We start from the raw sequence: 18,595 nt of genomic DNA, 5'->3' as shown, positions 1-18,595 counted from the left end.
CAATTTCTTTCTGTGTGTGTGTGTGTGTGTGAGGAATGAAGCTAATTAGCACCGTAACAATCTGCTCCAGCATCGTCAATGGTTAACCCCACACCCTGTCACTGCCCCATCATGACCTTCGAACCTCAGGCTGCTGGTTGCCAAGGATGAGTGGTTTGACCGCACTCGAGGGAGGTTGAGTTGGGGGGTGGGGGGCGGGGGGTGTCGTCACCAACCCTGCAGGACTGTCCCAGCGTCTCGGGGCATTACGGATTTATCACCCTGGACACGGCTGTGAGCAACACAGGAGGAAAATCACTGAGGGCGTTAGGAAAAATTGTCGGTTTTTCTGTTTCGCTTTCTTGGCACAGTTTTGTTTCCGTAGTGATTGGAAGTGGCGAAAAGTGGGCTGTTAAACAGGGTGGGGCGATTGGAGGTGGGAAGCCATTTGGCAAAAGATCCAGGAATATGTCTGAGCAGAGTTGACAGATCCTAGAAACAGTTACACATTGAACTGAGCTGTTCAAGATTTACAGGGTAAAACTGAGAGGGCAGTTTGTGTAAACTTGGCTTGTATTTTGATAGAATCATAGAATCCCTACAGTGCAGAAGGAGGCCATTCAGCCCATCGAGCCTGCACTAACAACAATCCCACCCGGGCCCTATTCCCATAACCCCACATATTTACCCCGCCAATCCCCCTGACAGTAAGGGGTAATTTAGCATGGCCAATCCACCTAACCCACACATCATCTCCCCAGCGCAGTGGTGAGAGTGCCATCAGTTGCATGGGCCCCACCTTTGGCAATTTCCTCCATAAATCTCTCTCAATCTTTCCTCCTTTGAAAATGCTTCTTAAGATGTGCGGGTTAGATTGATTGGCCATGCTAAATTGACCCTAATGTCAAGAGGATTAGCAGAGTAAATATGTGGTGTTCGGGGAATAGGGTCTGGGTAGGATTGTGGTCAGTGCAGACTCGGTGGCATGTATGGTCTCCTTCTGCACTGATTCTTCAAGCCTTTTGGTTACCCGTCTCAATATAGAGTTATAGGCCGGAGATTTACTGTTCCGCCCACCTCGGAAACAGGAGCGGGCGAGGGACGGACCACGGAAAGGTCTATTGACCTCAGGCGAGATTTTACGGTTTCGGAACAAGTGAGGTTGCAAAATCCTACCCACAGAGTCCAGTGCAGAAAAGGCCCATCGGGTCCGCACCAACCATATCTACCACTGAAGGCGCACTAATCCCATGTTCCTGCGCTCGTCCCATATACTTGAGTGTTATGACATTTCAAGTGCTCATCCAAAATATTTTTGAAAGGTTGTAAAGTTTCCAGCTCCACTACCTTCCCAGGCCGTGCTTTCCAGATTCCCACCACCCTCTGATGGTGCTTCTTATGAGCTTCAGTATTAGGTTTTGTCTGGTATTGCGATTGTGAAGCCCCTTGGGATGTTTTATTATGTAAAAATAGGCCATATAAATGAATGTTGTTGTTGTAGGATCACTCTGGATGGATGGGATGAATGAGCTCAGCTTGCCTGATGTGCCTGGCACTATCTAAATGCAGTGATGGTGGGTATATGATCCAGATTATAACAGGCATGCTGGAAATCTGTCACAGATGTAACCCAGACAGAGTACACATTTCCAACTTTGGTGGTTACTTAATGGTGAAAGACTTATGTTTTGTTTGGATTCCGTACTTCTCTGATATCCACTCAACATGTTTGGTTTGGAGCGGGAGTTTCACACGGCCCATCATCCCCTGTGGCAGCATCATACTGTGATCACTAAACCTAGGCAGAGGAACTTTTCAAACCAGATACCTTGTATGGTGGCACAGTGGTTAGTCCTAACCCTTCGTCTACTGGAGCTGACTCATGTTTGGGCACCGATGGCCAGGCAGCCCCGAGTGGGACATTCCTCACCCGCCAGTGGCAGCTGGCTGTTTGACTGTGAAAGGCACCTCCACAGCTGTGGACTCTCCAGCAGGTGGCCATTGGGCGGTGATCCAGAATGGAATCCCTGGCTTACTCCCTGATTACCCCCTGGAAGAAATAATAGCAAATTGGATTATTATCTAAATGGAAAGAAATTACAACATGCTGCTGTGCAGAGGGACCTGGGGGTCCTTGTGCATGAGACGCAAAAACCCAGTCTGCAGGTGCAACAGGTGATCAAGAAGGCAAATGGGATGTTGGCCTATATTGCAAGCGGGATAGAATATAAAAGCAGATCTGTACAGGGAATTGGTGAGGCCGCAGCTGGAATACTGTGTGCAGTATTGGTCCCCTTATTTGTGGAAGGATATATTGGCCTTGGAGGGAGTGCAGAGAAGGTTCACCAGGTTGATACCAGAGATGAGGGGTGTTGATTATGAGGAGAGACTGAGCAGATTGGGTTTGTATTTGTTGGAATTTAGAAAGCTGAGGGGGGATCTTATAGAGACCTATAAGATAATGAAGGGGCTGGATAGGGTAGAGGTGGAGAGATTCTTTCCACTTAGAAAGGAAACTAGAACTAGAGGGCACAGCCTCAAAATAAAGGGGGGTCAGTTTAGGACAGAGTTGAGGAGGAACTTCTTCTCTCAGAGGGTGGTGAATCTCTGGAATTCTCTGCCCACTGAAGTGGTGGAGGCCACCTCGTTGAATATGTTTAAATCACGGATAGATAGATTCCTGATCGGTAAGGGAATTAGGGGTTATGGGGATCAGGCGGGTAAGTGGAACTGATCCACTTCAGATCAGCCATGATCTTATTGAATGGCAGGGCAGGCTCGAGGGGCTAGATGGCCTACTCCTGCTCCTATTTCTTAAGTTCTTATTACCCCACTCCGCCCTCGCTAGCTGAACAATACTGAGGTCACGGTCTCAAACCTCAACTGTTAAACCCGGCTGCGATCGAGGTGGCATTAGAGTGAGGCGACTTCTTGCAAGCTGTGCCCAGCATACTTTCTAATTCTATCTTTTACTCTGGTTCTATGCTTCTAAAACTTTATTCTAACTCTTCAACAATGCTTTAATGCAAATTTCTTCCAGCTTTGGCGAACCTTAGGACCCCGGAGATCTTTCTCTACACCCTAGCTGTGACTATAACACTACATTCTGCACTCTCTCATTTCCTTCTCTATGAACGGTATGCTTTGTCTGTATAGCGTGCAAGAAACAATACTTTTCACTGTATGTTAATACATGTGACAATAATAAATCAAATCAGATCAAACCAAAATCAAGTACAGTTCGAAGTTGGAACTAGTCTCATCCCCTTTGATTTAACTCTACAGCTAACTGGCTGAGCCGCGGCAGGGGTAGTCATTTGCCTCTTTCTCTGCATGCAAAAGGTTCCAGATCTGATTCCGGATCTGCCCTGGCTGGCAGCCTTGTCATTGGCTGCAGTGGAACTGAACTGGAGTGGGGTGAGACTTTTTGATTTGATTTATTATTGTCACATGTATTAATATACAGTGAAAAGTATTGTTTCTTGCGCGCTATACAGACAAAGCATACCGTTCATAGAGTACATTGGGGAGAAGGGAAAGAGAGGGTGCAGAATGGAGTGTTACAGTCACAGCTCGGATGTAGAGAAAGATCAACTTAATATAATGGACGTCCATTCAAAAGCCTGACAGCAGCAGGGAAGAAGCTGTTCTTGAGTCGGTTGGTGCGTGACCTCAGACTTTTGTATGTTTTTCCAAATGGAAGAAGGTGGAAGAGAGAATGTCCCGGGTGCGTGGGGTCCTTAATTATGCTGGCTGCTTTGCCGAGGCAGCGGGAAGTGTAGACGGAGTCAATGGATGGGAGGCTGGTTTGCCTGATGGACTGGGCTTCATTCATGACCCTTTGTAGTTTCTTGCGGTCTTGGTCAAAGCAGGAGCCATAACAAGCTGTGATACAACCAGAAAGGATAGAGGAGGGGGTGTGTGTGTGTGTGTGTGTGGGTGGGGGGGAGGGGGGGGGGGGAGGGGGGGGGGAGGGTGGTGAGGAGTTTGCCCAAAGCTTGTGTCTCCTCCACGGGACCACAAATCAATAACAATAACCACTTGCATTTATGTAGTGCCATCCATGTAGTAAAACGTCGCCTTCTCAAGGGCAGTAGCAAACAGAGTTTGACATCGAGCCACGTGAGGAGTTATTCGGGAAGGTAAACTTGGGCCGGGATCTCCAATCTCTCATGCCCCACGACCGCTGCCAGCAAGAATGGAGAATTTGGCACTCAACCAAACCTCCATTCACTGCAGCGGGATTGGAGAACCCCAGCCATGGGCAAGGTCAGAGAATTCCGGCATTGGTTAAAGAGGTAGGTTTTAAGGAACAACTTAAAGGTGGAGAGGTTTAGGGAGAGAATTCTAAAAAATTCTTTCATGAGACAGCATTTGTTGTTGATCCCTAATTTGTTCTTGAACTGAGGAGCTTTCAGAGGTTAGTTCAGAGTCAAGCATGGAGTCACATGTAGGCCAGACCATATAAGGGTGGCATGGTGATTAGCACTGCTGCCTCACAACGCCAGGGACCCGGGTTCAAATCCAACCTTGGGTGACTATCTATGTGGAGTTTGTTGCACATTCTCACCGTGTCTGCGAGGGTTTCCTCCCACAATCACAAAGATGTGTGGGCTAGGTTGATTGGCCATGTTAAATTGTCCCCTAGTGTCAGGGGGATTAGGGTAAAATACGTGGGCTTATGGGGGTAGGTGGTTTATGGTGGGATTCGGACCCAGGTTCTCAGAGCACTACCGGGAGGGTATCTGGATTACCAGGCCAATGACAATACCACAATGCCACTACACCACTGCCTCCCTCGGAATTCTTTTGTGAATTCCAGAGCTTAGGCCCAGGCAGCTGGAAGCATGATGGGAATCGGATCGGCTGCAACCTGGGATCCGGGAGTTTCAGAAGAATCAACTCTGAACACGTCAAATATTTCACAGCAGCAATCAGCGACAGCCCACAGGATGCTGCACTTGGTAGACGGAGGAGCTAGACTGTGATAGAGTGCTTCAGATAAGCTGCACTTTGAATAACGCTTAAAGCCCTGACCTCCAAACACTGGAGGCAATGTAGAAAGGAGGCAGGGGGCTAATCGTCAGAGTCAGCGGCCTGGGTTCTGAGGAAACGCTGGGGGGAATTAAACTTTTTAGTCTGGTGATTTTATCAGGTAGAAAAAAATTAACCCAGGAAATTATCTGAAATTAAACCGTAGGCCTTAGAAGCAGCTTCAAAGTAAAGAAGGATAATTTTCAAACTGATATCAGAAATTCTTCCTTACACAGAAGCATCTGGATACATTTCAGAGAGAGGGAGAGCAGTGGGGATAACAACCATAGTATTACATCAGGGAACAGTGAACTGTTGGCAGGCATGTTAGCAGCTCTCTGGATGGGTGAATTGAGATGGGATGAATGATCTTTCTCATCTCCCATTACCTTGTAATCCTTTGTGTAGGGCGGTAAAGTGGTTATCACTGCTGCCCGGCAGCGCCAGGGACCCGGGTTCAATTCCCGGCTTGCGTCACTGTCTGCGCGGAGTCTGCACGTTCTCCCCGTGTCTGCGTGGGTTTCCTCCGGGTGCTCCAGTTTCCTCCCACAGTCCAAAAGACGTGCTGGTTAGGGTGCATTGGCCATGCTAAATTCTCCCTCAGTGTACCCGAACAGGCGCTGGAGTGTGGCGACTGGGGGATTTTCACAGTGACTTTGTTGCAGTGTTAATGTAAGCCTACTTGTGACATGAATAAATAAATAAACTATAAACTTAGATGTCAGGTTCAAACTGATCTGCACTGCACTCCATGGTCGAATAACTTGGTGACATTTGCTGCTTATACAGAAAGACCCGCATTTTTCAGAACCACCATACATCTCAACAGAATTTTTCAGGACTCATAGAATCATAAAATACCTACAATGCAGAAGGAGGCCATTCGGCCCATTGCGACTGCACCAACAACAATCCTACCTGGCCCTATCCCAATTACCTCTCATATTTTCCTTACTAATCCCCCTGACATTCCCTCTAACAATTTAGCATGGCCAATCAACCGAACCCGCACATACTTAAAGTCAAAGTTTATTTTAATAGTCACAAGTAAGGCTTACATTAACACTGCAATGAAGTTACTGTGAAATTCCCCTAGTCACCACACTCTGGCGCCTGTTCGGGTCAATGCACCTGACCAGCACGTCCTTTGGATTGTGGGAGGACACCGGAGCACCCGGAGGAAACCCACGCAGACACGGGGAGAACGTGCAAACTCCACACAGACAGTGACCCGAGCCGGGAATCGAACTCGGGTTATTGTAGGAAATGCAGCCACCAATTTAGGCACAGCAAGATCCCACACTCAGCTGTGTGATCATCTGTTCCTTTGTGATGTTGATTGATGGATAGTCTCCTCCCCACTTTCCTTCAAAATAATGTCATGGATCTTTTCCTTCCAACCGAGCAGCAGCTGGAGATTTGTTTTCCCATCTCATCTGAAAACACTCAGTACCTCGCTGCTGTGTCAGCCTTGATTTTTTTTGTGTTCAATTCCTGGGGTGGGACTTGAACCCGGAGCCTCGTGGCTCAGCCAACCAAGAGACGCTGCCAGTGTTCCACTCAGACATAAACAACAGGCCTTTTGGCAGAGCGACAGAGAGCGCCGGGGTGTTTGGAATTATACACCAGCAAGAGTTAACCAGTGCCTTCGGGGGAAGAATGATCTAATTGAGATTTTGAAGATGGTTAAAAGATTAGACTGGGTGGTTGGAGACACCCAATTCTCTCTGGGGTGGGTGGGGGGGGGGGGGGTGGGGAGTCCAGAAAAAGTAAACCAAACCCTAATGTTGGAGCGAGGCTGCACAGGGGGTGAGGTCAGGAAACGCTTCCTGTTACAAATGATAGTGGGAATCTGGAACTTTATCCCCCAGAAAGCTGCGGACTGATGGAAAACATAGAATCATTACAGTGCAGAAGAGGCCATTCGACCCATTGAATCTTCCCCGACTCTCTGACAGAGCATCTTACCCAGGCCCTCCTGCCCCCGCCCTAACCCTGTCACTCCACACATATACCATGGCTAATCCACCTAACCTACACATCTCTGGACACCAAGGGACAATTTAGCATGGCCAATGGGGCAACACACTGGCACAGTGGTTAGCACTGCTGCCTCACAGCGCCAGGGACCCGGGTTCGATTCCCGGCTCGGGTCACTGTCTGTGTGGAGTCTGCACGTTCTCCTCGTGTCTGCGTGGGTTTCCTCCGGGTGCTCCGGTTTCCTCCCACAGTCTGAAAGATGTGCTGGTTAGCCGAATTGGCCGTGCTAAATTCTCCCTCAGTGTACCCCGACAGGCGCCGGAGTGTGGCGACTAGGGGATTTTCACAGCAATTTCATTGCAGTGTTACTGTAAGCCTACTTGTGACACTAATAAATAAACGTTAAACAATCCACCTAACCTGCACTTCTTTGGACTGTGTGGGAGGAAACTGAGGCGCCCAGAGGAAACCCACGCAGCCTCTCAGCTCCAGGGACCCGGGTTCAATTCCGGCCTTGGTCTGTGCGGAGTTTGCACATTCTCCCTGTGCCTGCGTGGGTTTCCTCCGGGTGCTCCAGTTTCCTCCAGCACTCCAAAGATCCACAGATTTGCCATGCTAAATTGCCCCTTGGTGTCCCAAGATGTGGAGGTCATGGGGATTAGGGGGGTTTACGGGGGAGAAGGCCTGGGTGGGATACTTTTTTGGAGAGTCGGTGCAGGCTTGATGGGCCCAATGGCCTCCTCCTGCGCTGTAGGGATTCCATGGGTGGGATTTTATGGCCTCGCTCGGGCGAGGCCAGTGGAGATTTCCGCTCTGTGAACCTCACCCACCCCAATTCCGGGGCTGGCAAGATGGTACAGTTTCGGCCGATGACTGGGAATCTATAGACTGCAATGAATTGAATGGTGGAACAGGCTTGAAGGGCATAATTAGGAACCCCGGACATTCTCTCTTCCACCTTCTTCCGTCGGGGAAAAAGATACAAAAGTCTGAGGTCACCTACCAACCGACTCAAGAACAGCTTCTTCCCTGCTGCTGTCAGACTTTTGAATGGACCTACCTCACATTTAAAGTTGATCTTTCTCTTCACCCTAGCTATGATTGTAACGCTACATTCTGCACTCTCTCCTTTCCTTCTCTATGAACGGTATAGCACGCAAGAAACAATACTTTTCACTGTATACCAGTACATGTGACAATAATAAATCAAATCAAAAATTGAATGGTTTCCCCATTCCAAAAGAAAGGCTGGAAAAATGTAACATGAAAAAGCTGGTTTGAAATGAGAGTAGAGTGTAACACTGCGCAGAGCGCTCCACACCAAACTCTGTTGACAGTTCTCAATGCTTTGAATGATTGTATAATTACAACTGCATTGTTGTAATGAGAAACTTGCTTTGATCGGTTTAAACGCCCCTGAATGCTTTCTCTCTTTCCCACCGACAGCACTAAGTAGGAGTTAACAGCTCCCACTTCCTCCAACAAGTACCGACACAGAGATGTAGCACAGCCCATAACACCCTGTACTTCCTGACTGGGACAGAGCTGTGGAGATCCACAGCAATAGCTGTCCTCCCACACAATGGGGTCTGAGAGAAAGCACTGACTCTCCCATCCCTCCCTCCCACCTCCAGTTACCACTCAGACTGCATCTTCTGACTGCTTTAACAAGCTGCAGCTTTTTCCATTACAGTCCAGACAGGAAAAGATTGTTTTTGTTTATAAACACTGGGATTGATGGCACCCTGAAATTCCTCACAATACACCGGGAGAGCAGGAGAGAGGAATCATAGAATCCCTACAGTGCCCAAAGAGGCCATTCGGCCCACTGAGTCTGCACCGACCACAATCCCACCCAGGCCCTACCTCTGTAACCCCACATATTTACCCTGCTAGTCTGCCTGACACTTAATCCACCAAACTTGCACATCTTTGGACTGTGAGAGGAAACCGGAGCACCCGGAGGAAACTCACGCAGACATGGGGAGAATGTGCAAACTCAGCACAGACAGTGATCCAAGCTGGGAATTGAACCCAGGTCCCTGGCGCTGTGAGGCAGCAGCGCTAACCACTGTGCCACCGTTCTGCCTACTTACAGGAAGAGGAACATGCTAACACGTAGAAAAAGGAGAAGGCCATTCAGCCCCTCCAGTCTGTTGCACCATTCAGTTAGATCATGCCTGATCTGTATTTTAACTCCATTTATTGGCCGTGGTTTTGCATCCCTTTATATCGCTGCCTATCAGGTTAGCCCTGTAAGGTTTAATTGAGAGGATTTCTGTGGGTCTTATAATCAGGGACTCCCAACTTCAGCCAAAGACAAACTTGCACAGGGAATGGGATTACGGTTCAGCTTTTCAACCCACAGCTAAAACATCAGTGAAAGCCTCAATAATTGATGCCTCTCGTGTCATGAGACATGGACTTGGGGAAGGGAGATATTCCAATTCCAATTCTCCACTCACACCGAGTGATACCATCTGTTTCCATAGCTAATAATTCCGGGAACAGGTCGCTAGTCTGTCTCCAGAGGCTTATAGCTTGAGGGCAGCCATTCCACATCAATCATGGCTGACCAGGAGTGTTTCCCACTCTTACCGCCAGCCACTGGCGTGTTTGGAAGGATTTGCGTGTTATGAACACACTTTCCTTGGCCATCAAGTCCTGGGGTGGGACTCGAACCTGGAGTTTTTGGCTCAGAGGCAGGGATACCACCCACTGCGCCACAAGAGATATATACTCCATCAAAATTGTTTAATTAACTAAAAGCAGAAGATACTGGGAAAAGTTAGCATGGTTCTGATGAAAGGTCATCAGGCTGAAACACTGGCCCTTTTTCTCTCTCCACAGACGCTGCCTGACTTGCGAAGTATTTCTAACATTTTCTGGTTTTTAATTCAGATTTTCAGCTCCTACACTGTGTCAATGTCTTGTCAACTACATTGTCATAGTTAAGAGAAACAGATGATGAGTATGTTTGGGCACATAAAACAGGGGACAGCTGGGACACTGGGTTGAGTGGGAGGGGAGATGTGAGACTGAACAAGTCAATAAGTTCTCTCGATATAGTAAAGTTCTGTGCCTCGGTTTCCGCTTCACCTACCGGCTTGGATCCTCTTAACGCAGTGTTTTGTATTACTAGTCTATGAACTCCCTGATTACAAACATCTGTTGGACAGGGTGGATAGGGAGCGGCTGTTCCCCTTAGCTGAAGGGTCAGTTACAAGAGGACACAAGTTAAAAGTGAGGGGTGGGAGGTTTAGAGGAATTTGAGGAAAAACCTTTTTTATCCAGAGAGTGATGAGGGTCTGGAATGCGCTGCCTGGGAGGGTGGTGGAGGCGGGATGCCTCACATCCTTTAAAAAGTACCTGGATGAGTACTTGGCACGCCATAACATTCCAGGCAATTGGCCAAGTGCTGGCAAATGGGATTAGGTGGGCAGGTCAGGGCCTTTCATGCATCGGTGCAGACTCGATGGGCCGAAGGGCCTCTTCTATAGTGTTCTGTGATTCTGTGAATCTTTGTTAGGCGCAACATTCGATTCCTGGTGAAAGGTCAGATCTAACATGTTCCTGTGGCTATCTATTGTCATCTCTGACTCAGTGGACAGCCCTATTGCCTCTACGTTAGAAGCTGTGGACTCAAACGCTACACCAGCCACTGGATAATATCATCTGGCCTGTCACTGTGGTGTAGTACTGAGGGAGTGCTACATTGTCTGAGGTGCTGTCTTTTAGACGAGATGTTAAACTGATGCCTAGTCTGGGCTCTCAGGTGGATGCAAAAGGCTCCACGGCACTGCCTGGAAGAACATCAGCAGAGTTCTTCCTGACATCCTGGCCAGCATTCATCCCTGAATCAAAATCACAAAAACAAACTAGAATATCCGTTTGTGGGACCTTGCTGTATGTAAATTGGCTGCTGAGTTTCCGACACTTCAGAAATACTTTATATACGTTATTGGTTGATTTTAAAATTCTTATCCTTGTTTTCAAATTCCTCCATGGCCTCCCTGTGTCTGTAATCTCTTTCAGCCCTTCATCTCTCTGAAGCCTCTGCACTTCTCTGACTCTGGCCTGTTGGGGAACCATGCCTTCAGTTTCCTAGGCCCACAGATTTGGAATTCCTTCCTCAACCCTCTCTCCCTCCTCCTTTTAAGATGCTCCTCAACTCCACCTTTGCCTACCTGCCCGATTATCTCCTTACGTGGGGAGAACTGGAATAGACTTTTCAATGTCATATTTTGTTTTACAATGATTTTGATTTGATTTATTATTGTCACATGTATCAGGGATGGCACCATGACACAGTGGTTAGCACTGCTGCTTCACAGCGCCAGGGACCTGGGTTCGATTCCTGGCTTCGGTCACTGTCTGTGTGGAGCTTGCTCGTTCTCCCCGTGTCTGCGTGGGTTTCCTCCGGGTGCTCTGGTTTCCTCCCACATTCTGAAAGATGTGTTGGTTAGGTGCATTGACCCGAACAAGCTCTGGACTGTGGCGACTAGGGGAATTTCACAGTAACTTCATTGTAGTGTTAATGTAAGCCTTACTTGTGACTAATAATAAATAAACTTTATATACAGTGAAAAGAATTGTTTCTTGTGCACTATGCAGACAAAATATACTGTTCATAGAGAAAGAAAAGAGAGGGTGCAGAATGTGGTGTCATAGCTAGGGTGTAGAGAAAGATCAACTTAATGCAAGATAAGTCCGTTCAAGGGTCTGATGTCAGCAGGGAAGAATTTGTTCTTGAGCCGGTTGGTACGTGAATAGCTTCTCCCCTGCTGCCATCAAACTTTTGAAAGTGAAGCACATTGGTCCATTTTATTACATTGCAGGTGCTATATAAATGCAGGCTGGTGTTATTGTTGCTGTAAAGTACTTTGAGACATCCTAAAGCTTTAAAGTCGCGTAAATGCAAATTCTTTCTTTCAGACTCTGGCTGACCTGTAACTCCTGGGGTTCAAACACTCAGTGTTTTTTCTTACAGCCTTGTGTCCAACTGTGAGTCAGTCTGTGCTGTAGCAGGGTGAGTTCTGTGCCAGTTTCCTTGTGTCAGCCCCGCTCTCTCAATCCTACTGTAACAACACGCTTTTACATTATTTAACATCTTGTCACACTTCTCAACGGAAACAACTCAGATATTTCGGAAGGAATTGCTTTGAAATGCAGTGAGTTGGGTTTCGCAGGCGACTGCGCAGCCTCTCTCTGGCTCCAATACCCCATGAACAGCGAGGGGGGGTGAACTCGGGCTCTGCTTTCCTGGTGCTGTTGCTTGAGGGGGATGTTACCCAGCAATTTGGGAGAACTCCCGGTACGGAATCTTCAGTATCCAAGCTGGAACAGGTGAAGAAAAGCCTCTCTTAAAAGTCTCCCTCAAAGGGCAGGCCGCACCTCCGGTGTGATGGTGAATTCAGTTTTGACATTTGGGGGGCGGCATGATGTCACAGTGGGTTAGCGCTGCTGCCTCACAGCGCCAGGGACCCGGGTCGGATTCCAGCCTCGGCTCACTGTCTGTGCGGAGTCTGCGTGGGGTTTCCTCCGGGTGCTCCGGATTCCTCCCACAGTCCAAAGATGTGTGGGAGGAATCCGCTAAATTGCTCCTTAGTGCCAGAGGGATTACGTAGGGTTATGGGGATAGGGCCTGGGTGGGATTGTTGTCGGTGCAGACTCAATGGGCCGAATGGCCTCCTTCTGCACTGTAGGGATTCTATGACCATTGAAGTGTCAGCTGAGTATTCTCCTGACTCAGTGCAAGAGTGTTTACCCGCTGAGTCAACCCCCCCATCCACCCTTGAGTACAAACTACACAGATCTACAAGGCTGCCTCATGTTTGAGGAGCAAAAGAATAAGATGGGAATTCTTTAAAATAAGGACAAATGAATGATCAGTCGTGACTCAGTTGGCAGCACTCGTGTTTCTGGCTGACAAAATTCTGGGTTCAAGTCGCACTCCTGGACTTGAGCACAAAACTCAATTCTGGTACTCCAGTTTGGTACTGAGGGAGTGCTGCAGTGTCGGAGGTGCTGTCTTTCAGAGAGGATGTTAAACAGAGGCACCAGTCCTCTCAGGAGGATGTGAAACACTCCCAGGGAGTATTTGAAGAAGGACAGGAGAGATTTCTTCCCCAGTGTCCTGGCCAATCCTTCAGTCAAGATCACACAAACTAACCCACAATCTGACCAGCACGGTGGCACAGTGGTTAGCATTTCTGCCTCACAGCGCTAGGGGCCCACGTTCGTTTCCCGGCTTGGGTCACTGTCTGTGCAAAGTTTGCACGTTCTCCCCGTGTCTGCGTGGGTTTCCTCCGGGTGCTCCGGTTTCCTCCCACAGTCCAAAAATGTGCGGGTTAGGTTGATTGGCCATGCTAAATTGTCCCTTAGTGTCAGGGGGACTAGCTAGGGTAAATACATCGGGTTATGGGGATAGGGCCTGGGTGGGATTGAGGTCGGTGCAGACTCGATGGGCTGAATGGCCTCCTTCTGCACTGTAGGGATTCTATGATTCTGAATTGTTACTTGTGACATCTTGCTCTGCACATGGTGGCTGCTCTGTGTTTCCCAACTTACAACGGTGCCTGTCTTGCCAAAGTACGTAAAGTGTTTTGAGATATCTGATGGTCGTGAAGGGCACTATATAAATGTAAGTTTGTTTTTAAAAAGGAACATAAGAAAGGCGGTCTCCCATTTGCCATCAGAGGCAGCGTCTGCTCCAGAGCCTCTCTGCTTGTTTCACTTCAGCTGTCAACACCTCACTTGACGTTATTCAGGAACTGTACCCACACCACCCCTATATTGGAGCTGTTGGAGTCACAGCCTGACACCAGTAGTCAATGTGATAATTGCTTTTAACATGTTCATTCACTTAGCTGAAGAACTTTCTGTTCCTTTCCTTCACTCAAATCGACGAAAGTACACACAATTCTCACTCCATACGTGTCTATTTCCTTTCACTGAAATCACAGCGTTGTCAGCTAAAATCTGAATACAGACAGCAGCCCAGTCACTCCTGTGACTGGTACGATGTGATCCAGTGTCTAATCTTCTCCAGCTAGGTTGCTGACTCTGACTGGAGTTTGGTACCTCAGGACCGGCACGGTGGCCCAGTGGTTAGCACTGCTGCCCCACAGCACCAGGGACCCGGGTTCGATTCCCGGGCTTGGGTCTGCGCAGAGACTGCACGTTCTCCCAGTGTCTGCGTGGGTTTCCTCTGGGTGCTCCGGTTTCCTCCCACACTCCAAAGATGTGCGAGTTGGGTGGATTGGCCATGCTAAAATTGCCCTTTAGTGTCAGGAGGACTAGCTAGGGTAAATGCCTGGGGTTACGGGGAAAGGGCCTGGGTGGGATTGTGGTCAGTGCAGACTCGATGGGCCGATTGGCCTCCTTCTGCACTGTAGGTTTCTATGAGACTGCATGTACTCCCCGTGTCTGCGTGGATTTTCTCCGGTTTCCTCCCACAGTCGGAAAGGCATGCATTGGCCATACTAAATTCTCCCTCAGTGATACCCAAACAGGCGCCGGAGTGTGGCGACTCGGGGATTTTCACAGTAACTTCATTGCAGTGTTAACGTAAGCCGACTTAATAAATAAACATGGGCTTCCCCTTTTTCCTTCTGGAGTCAAACACAGTCGGCTATTCGGCCAGGATGTGGAGTCAACTGCAGTGACATCAGCTCACCTGCAGTCAATGGTGTTAAACCGGCCCCCGTTCTGGGAACGGGATAGATTGTGAAACTCGGGGCAGAACAGTTGACAATTCCGCAGTCGGAATAAGGAAACTTGTAGGTGGCGAGCTGCCACGTGTGTTTCTGTCACAGACCGGCTCTGAAGTAGAAACTAAGAAGGAAGCTTGATTGATATATTTTACCTTCCCGCCCGCCACGGGAATCGGAGCGGGCGAGGGGCAGACCGTGGAAAGGTCTGTTGACCTCAGGTGGGATTTTCCGGTTTGGGGATGAGCAAGGCCATAAAATCAGACTGATATCGTGTTAGACCACCAGACCTGCTGAGTTTCTCCAGCACTTTATTTCAGATCTCCAGCATTTGCACTATTTTGCTTTTATGTTACTGCATTGATATAGCACCGGTCACAGCCACAGGGGGACCCCCCCCCCCCACTCCCCCGCCACCGCACCCCCCCCCCCCCCCCCCAATAAGTGTTTTACAGCTGACAAATGACAGGGTGGAGCGATAACCCCAGATCTAAAGGCTTCCAAGTGTGAATCTTGGCAGTGAATATGAGCAAGCTATTCCACTGTGGATCCGTCACGAGGGAACCTGATTATTGCCTTCAGAAACACACACCCATCTTCTGACAGGAAACGTCAGCCAGGAGCAGAAACCCTGGCAGACTCACACATCTTTACTTGGAAGGCACTGAGCCCAAATGTGGTTCTATCCCAGCTGAGATCATCTAACTCAGCCCAGAGCAGAGACTGAACCCTCGGACCTTGTATAAATATATTAGAGAGGAACTGGCCAGCTCTTGAAATATCACAAGAATACGCTGAGTCCCGGGGGACTAATCTGCCCACTGAGCTTATTGTTCCATTGAGACAGTACAGTCTTTCCCATCTCCAGTTGCCAACTTTGCTTGGACGTACTCCTGGAGGTTTCATCACATGACCTCCTGTCTCCAACCACCCCGCCCTCCCCCACACACATCCATTGGTCACCCAGCGCACGCATCCTCACAACATCAGCTTTCCCCAGGCCAATTGGAAACTGAAAAGGTTCTCACATTACCCAGTTGGATGTTCCTGGACAGATCAGTAACATCCCTGTCTTTTTTCATGACCCGATATTCCTGTAACTGCTAAGCCAAGGTGCCCAAACAGTTTCTGAAACACATTTTTTATTGACGGTCTTATTTTTATTCTGTTTTGTTTGCGGCAGTACCCAGACCATTAAGCTTTAACCCCTGTAGACCAAAGCAGTCATAAAATAGCAAATGATACACACAGGACACCTTTCAGCCCATCATTCCTGTGCCAGCTCTTAGAAGAATTATCCAATTAGCCCCATTTTCCCATGGTGGCACAGAGGTTAGCACTGCTGCCTCAAAGCACCAGGGACCTGGGTTCGATTCCCGGCCTTGGGGCCACTGTCTGTGTGGAGTTTGCTCGTTCTCCCCATTTGATTTGATTTATTATTGTCACATGTATTAGTATACAGTGAAAAGTATTGTTTCTTGCGCACTATACAGACAAAGCATACCGTTCATAGAGAAGGAAATGCGAGAGTGCAGAATGTAGTGTTACAGTCATAGCTAGGGTGTAGAGAAAGATCAACTTAATGCGAGGTAAGTCCATTCAAAAGTCTGGCAGCAGCAGGGAAGAAGCTGTTCTCGAGCCGGTTGGTACGTGACCTCAGACTTTTGTATCTTTTTCCCGATGGAAGAAGACGGAAAAAGGAATGTCCGGGGTGCGTGGGGTTCTTAATTATGCTGTCTGCTTTTCCGAGGCAGCGGGAACTGTATACAGAGTCAATGGGTGGGAGGCTGGTTTGTGTGAGGGACTGGGCTTCGTTCACTCATGCCTGCGTGTGTTTCCTCTGGGGGTTCCGGTTTCCTCCCACAATCCGAAAGACGTGCTGGTTAGGCGCATTGGCCATCTAAATTCTCCCTCAGTGTACCCGAACAGGTGCCGGAGTGTGGCGACTAGGGGATTTTCGCAGTAACTTCACTGCAGTGTTAATGTAAACTTACTTGTGACAATAATAGATAAACTGATTGGCCATGCTAAATTGCCCCTAGGGGGGACTGGCAGAGTATATTTGTGGGGTTTAGGTGGTAGGGGTTGGGTGGGATTGTGGTCGGTGCAGGCTCAATTGGCAGAATGGCCTCCTTCTGCACTATAGGGATTCTATGATTCCCACAACCCTTCAAAATGATTCCCCTTGGAAAATTACCGTTGAATCTGCTACCACCCCCCTTTCAGGCAGCGCCTTCCAGATCACAACAACTCGCTGCGTGAAAAAAAAATGTTTTACTCATCTCCCCCTCTGGTTTAATTTTGTCAATTACCTTAAATCCTGGAGGGTTTGCAACCCTACTCCCATCACAACATCCTCCTCCCCCGTGAATGACTCCAGGGAATTTATTTCCACTATACACTCGAAAAGATCACTCCAGTCAATGATGTTGATGCTTCAGTGCTTGTTAGCTGTGAAGGAGACTCTTACACGTAGGGTGTGTAGCCTTTGCAATCACAGCAAAAAAAATGCTGGGGGAAAAAAAAAACTAACTGTTAATTAGGCTTTTGAAAAGTAAACACTAGAACCTAGCAGAGCTGGGCAGACATCACAGCACAATAGCTACAGCTGGTAAAGGGACGATGAGCCTCAGTAATTAGGAAGGAAACATGTTAGAAAGTGGCAAGGTAATTAATATACAGATATCCACCCATCCGAAACAGGTGGGATTCAGCCTGTTTCGGGAAATCGGCTGGAATGTCTTACAGATTCTCGGATAACATGAGGGGAGAGGAGAGAAGTAAAGGGTAAGAGACAAGAGACCATCCCCAGGGTAGTCACCTGAGTGTTGGTAACGTATTCATGCAATGTTCAATATTGATACAGTGATTTGTGCGCCCACCTCGCAATCTGCCACACTGCGCACCTATTTCTTATCCAGCTCACAGATCTCTGTACTCGCTACATTAGGCACAACAACAAATTGCATTTATATAGCACCTTTAACATGGTAAAGCATCCACAGGTGCATTATAGAATCCCTACGGTGCAGAAGGAAGCCATCCAGCCGGTCGAGCCCGCACCGACTTGTCAGCAGAGCATTTTACACAGGTTCACCCCACCCCTCCAGTAGCCTCTCACCTTTCACCATGGCCGGTCCAACTAACCTAGACATAGAATCATAGAATCTCTACAGTGTAGAAGGCGGCCATTCGGCCCATCGAGTCTGTACAGACAACAATCCCACTCAGGCCCTATCCCCGTAACCCCACATATTCACTCCGCTAATCCCCCTAACCTATGCATCCCGGGCCACTAAAGGACAACTTGGCATGGCCAATCAACCTCGCCTGCACATCTTTGGACTGTGGGAGGAAATTGGTGCACCTGAGGAAACCCACACAGACACAGAGCGAACATGCAAACTCCACACAGACAGTCACCCGAGACCGGAATTGAACCCGGGTCCCTGACGCTGTGAGGCAGCAGTGCTCACCACTGTGCCGCATCTATTAGTTCTCAAAATAAAATTTGACACTGAGGCACTTAAGAACATAAGAACATAAGAACATAAGAAATAGGAGCAGGAGTAGGCCATCTAGCCCCTCGAGCCTGCCCCGCCATTCAATAAGATCATGGCTGATCTGACGTGGATCAGTACCACTTACCCGCCTGATCCCCATAACCCTTAATTCCCTTACCGATCAGGAATCCATCCATCCGCGCTTTAAACATATTCAGCGAGGTAGCCTCCACCACCTCAGTGGGCAGAGAATTCCAGAGATTCACCACCCTCTGGGAGAAGAAGTTCCTCCTCAACTCTGTCTTAAACCGACCCCCCTTTATTTTGAGGCTGTGTCCTCTAGTTTTAACTTCCTTACTAAGTGGAAAGAATCTCTCCGCCTCCACC

The sequence above is a fragment of the Mustelus asterias genome, chromosome 24 (assembly GCF_964213995.1).
Source record: "Mustelus asterias chromosome 24, sMusAst1.hap1.1, whole genome shotgun sequence".
In the NCBI taxonomy this organism is placed as follows: Eukaryota; Metazoa; Chordata; class Chondrichthyes; order Carcharhiniformes; family Triakidae; genus Mustelus; species Mustelus asterias.
Note: the sequence above shows the minus strand (reverse complement) of the source record.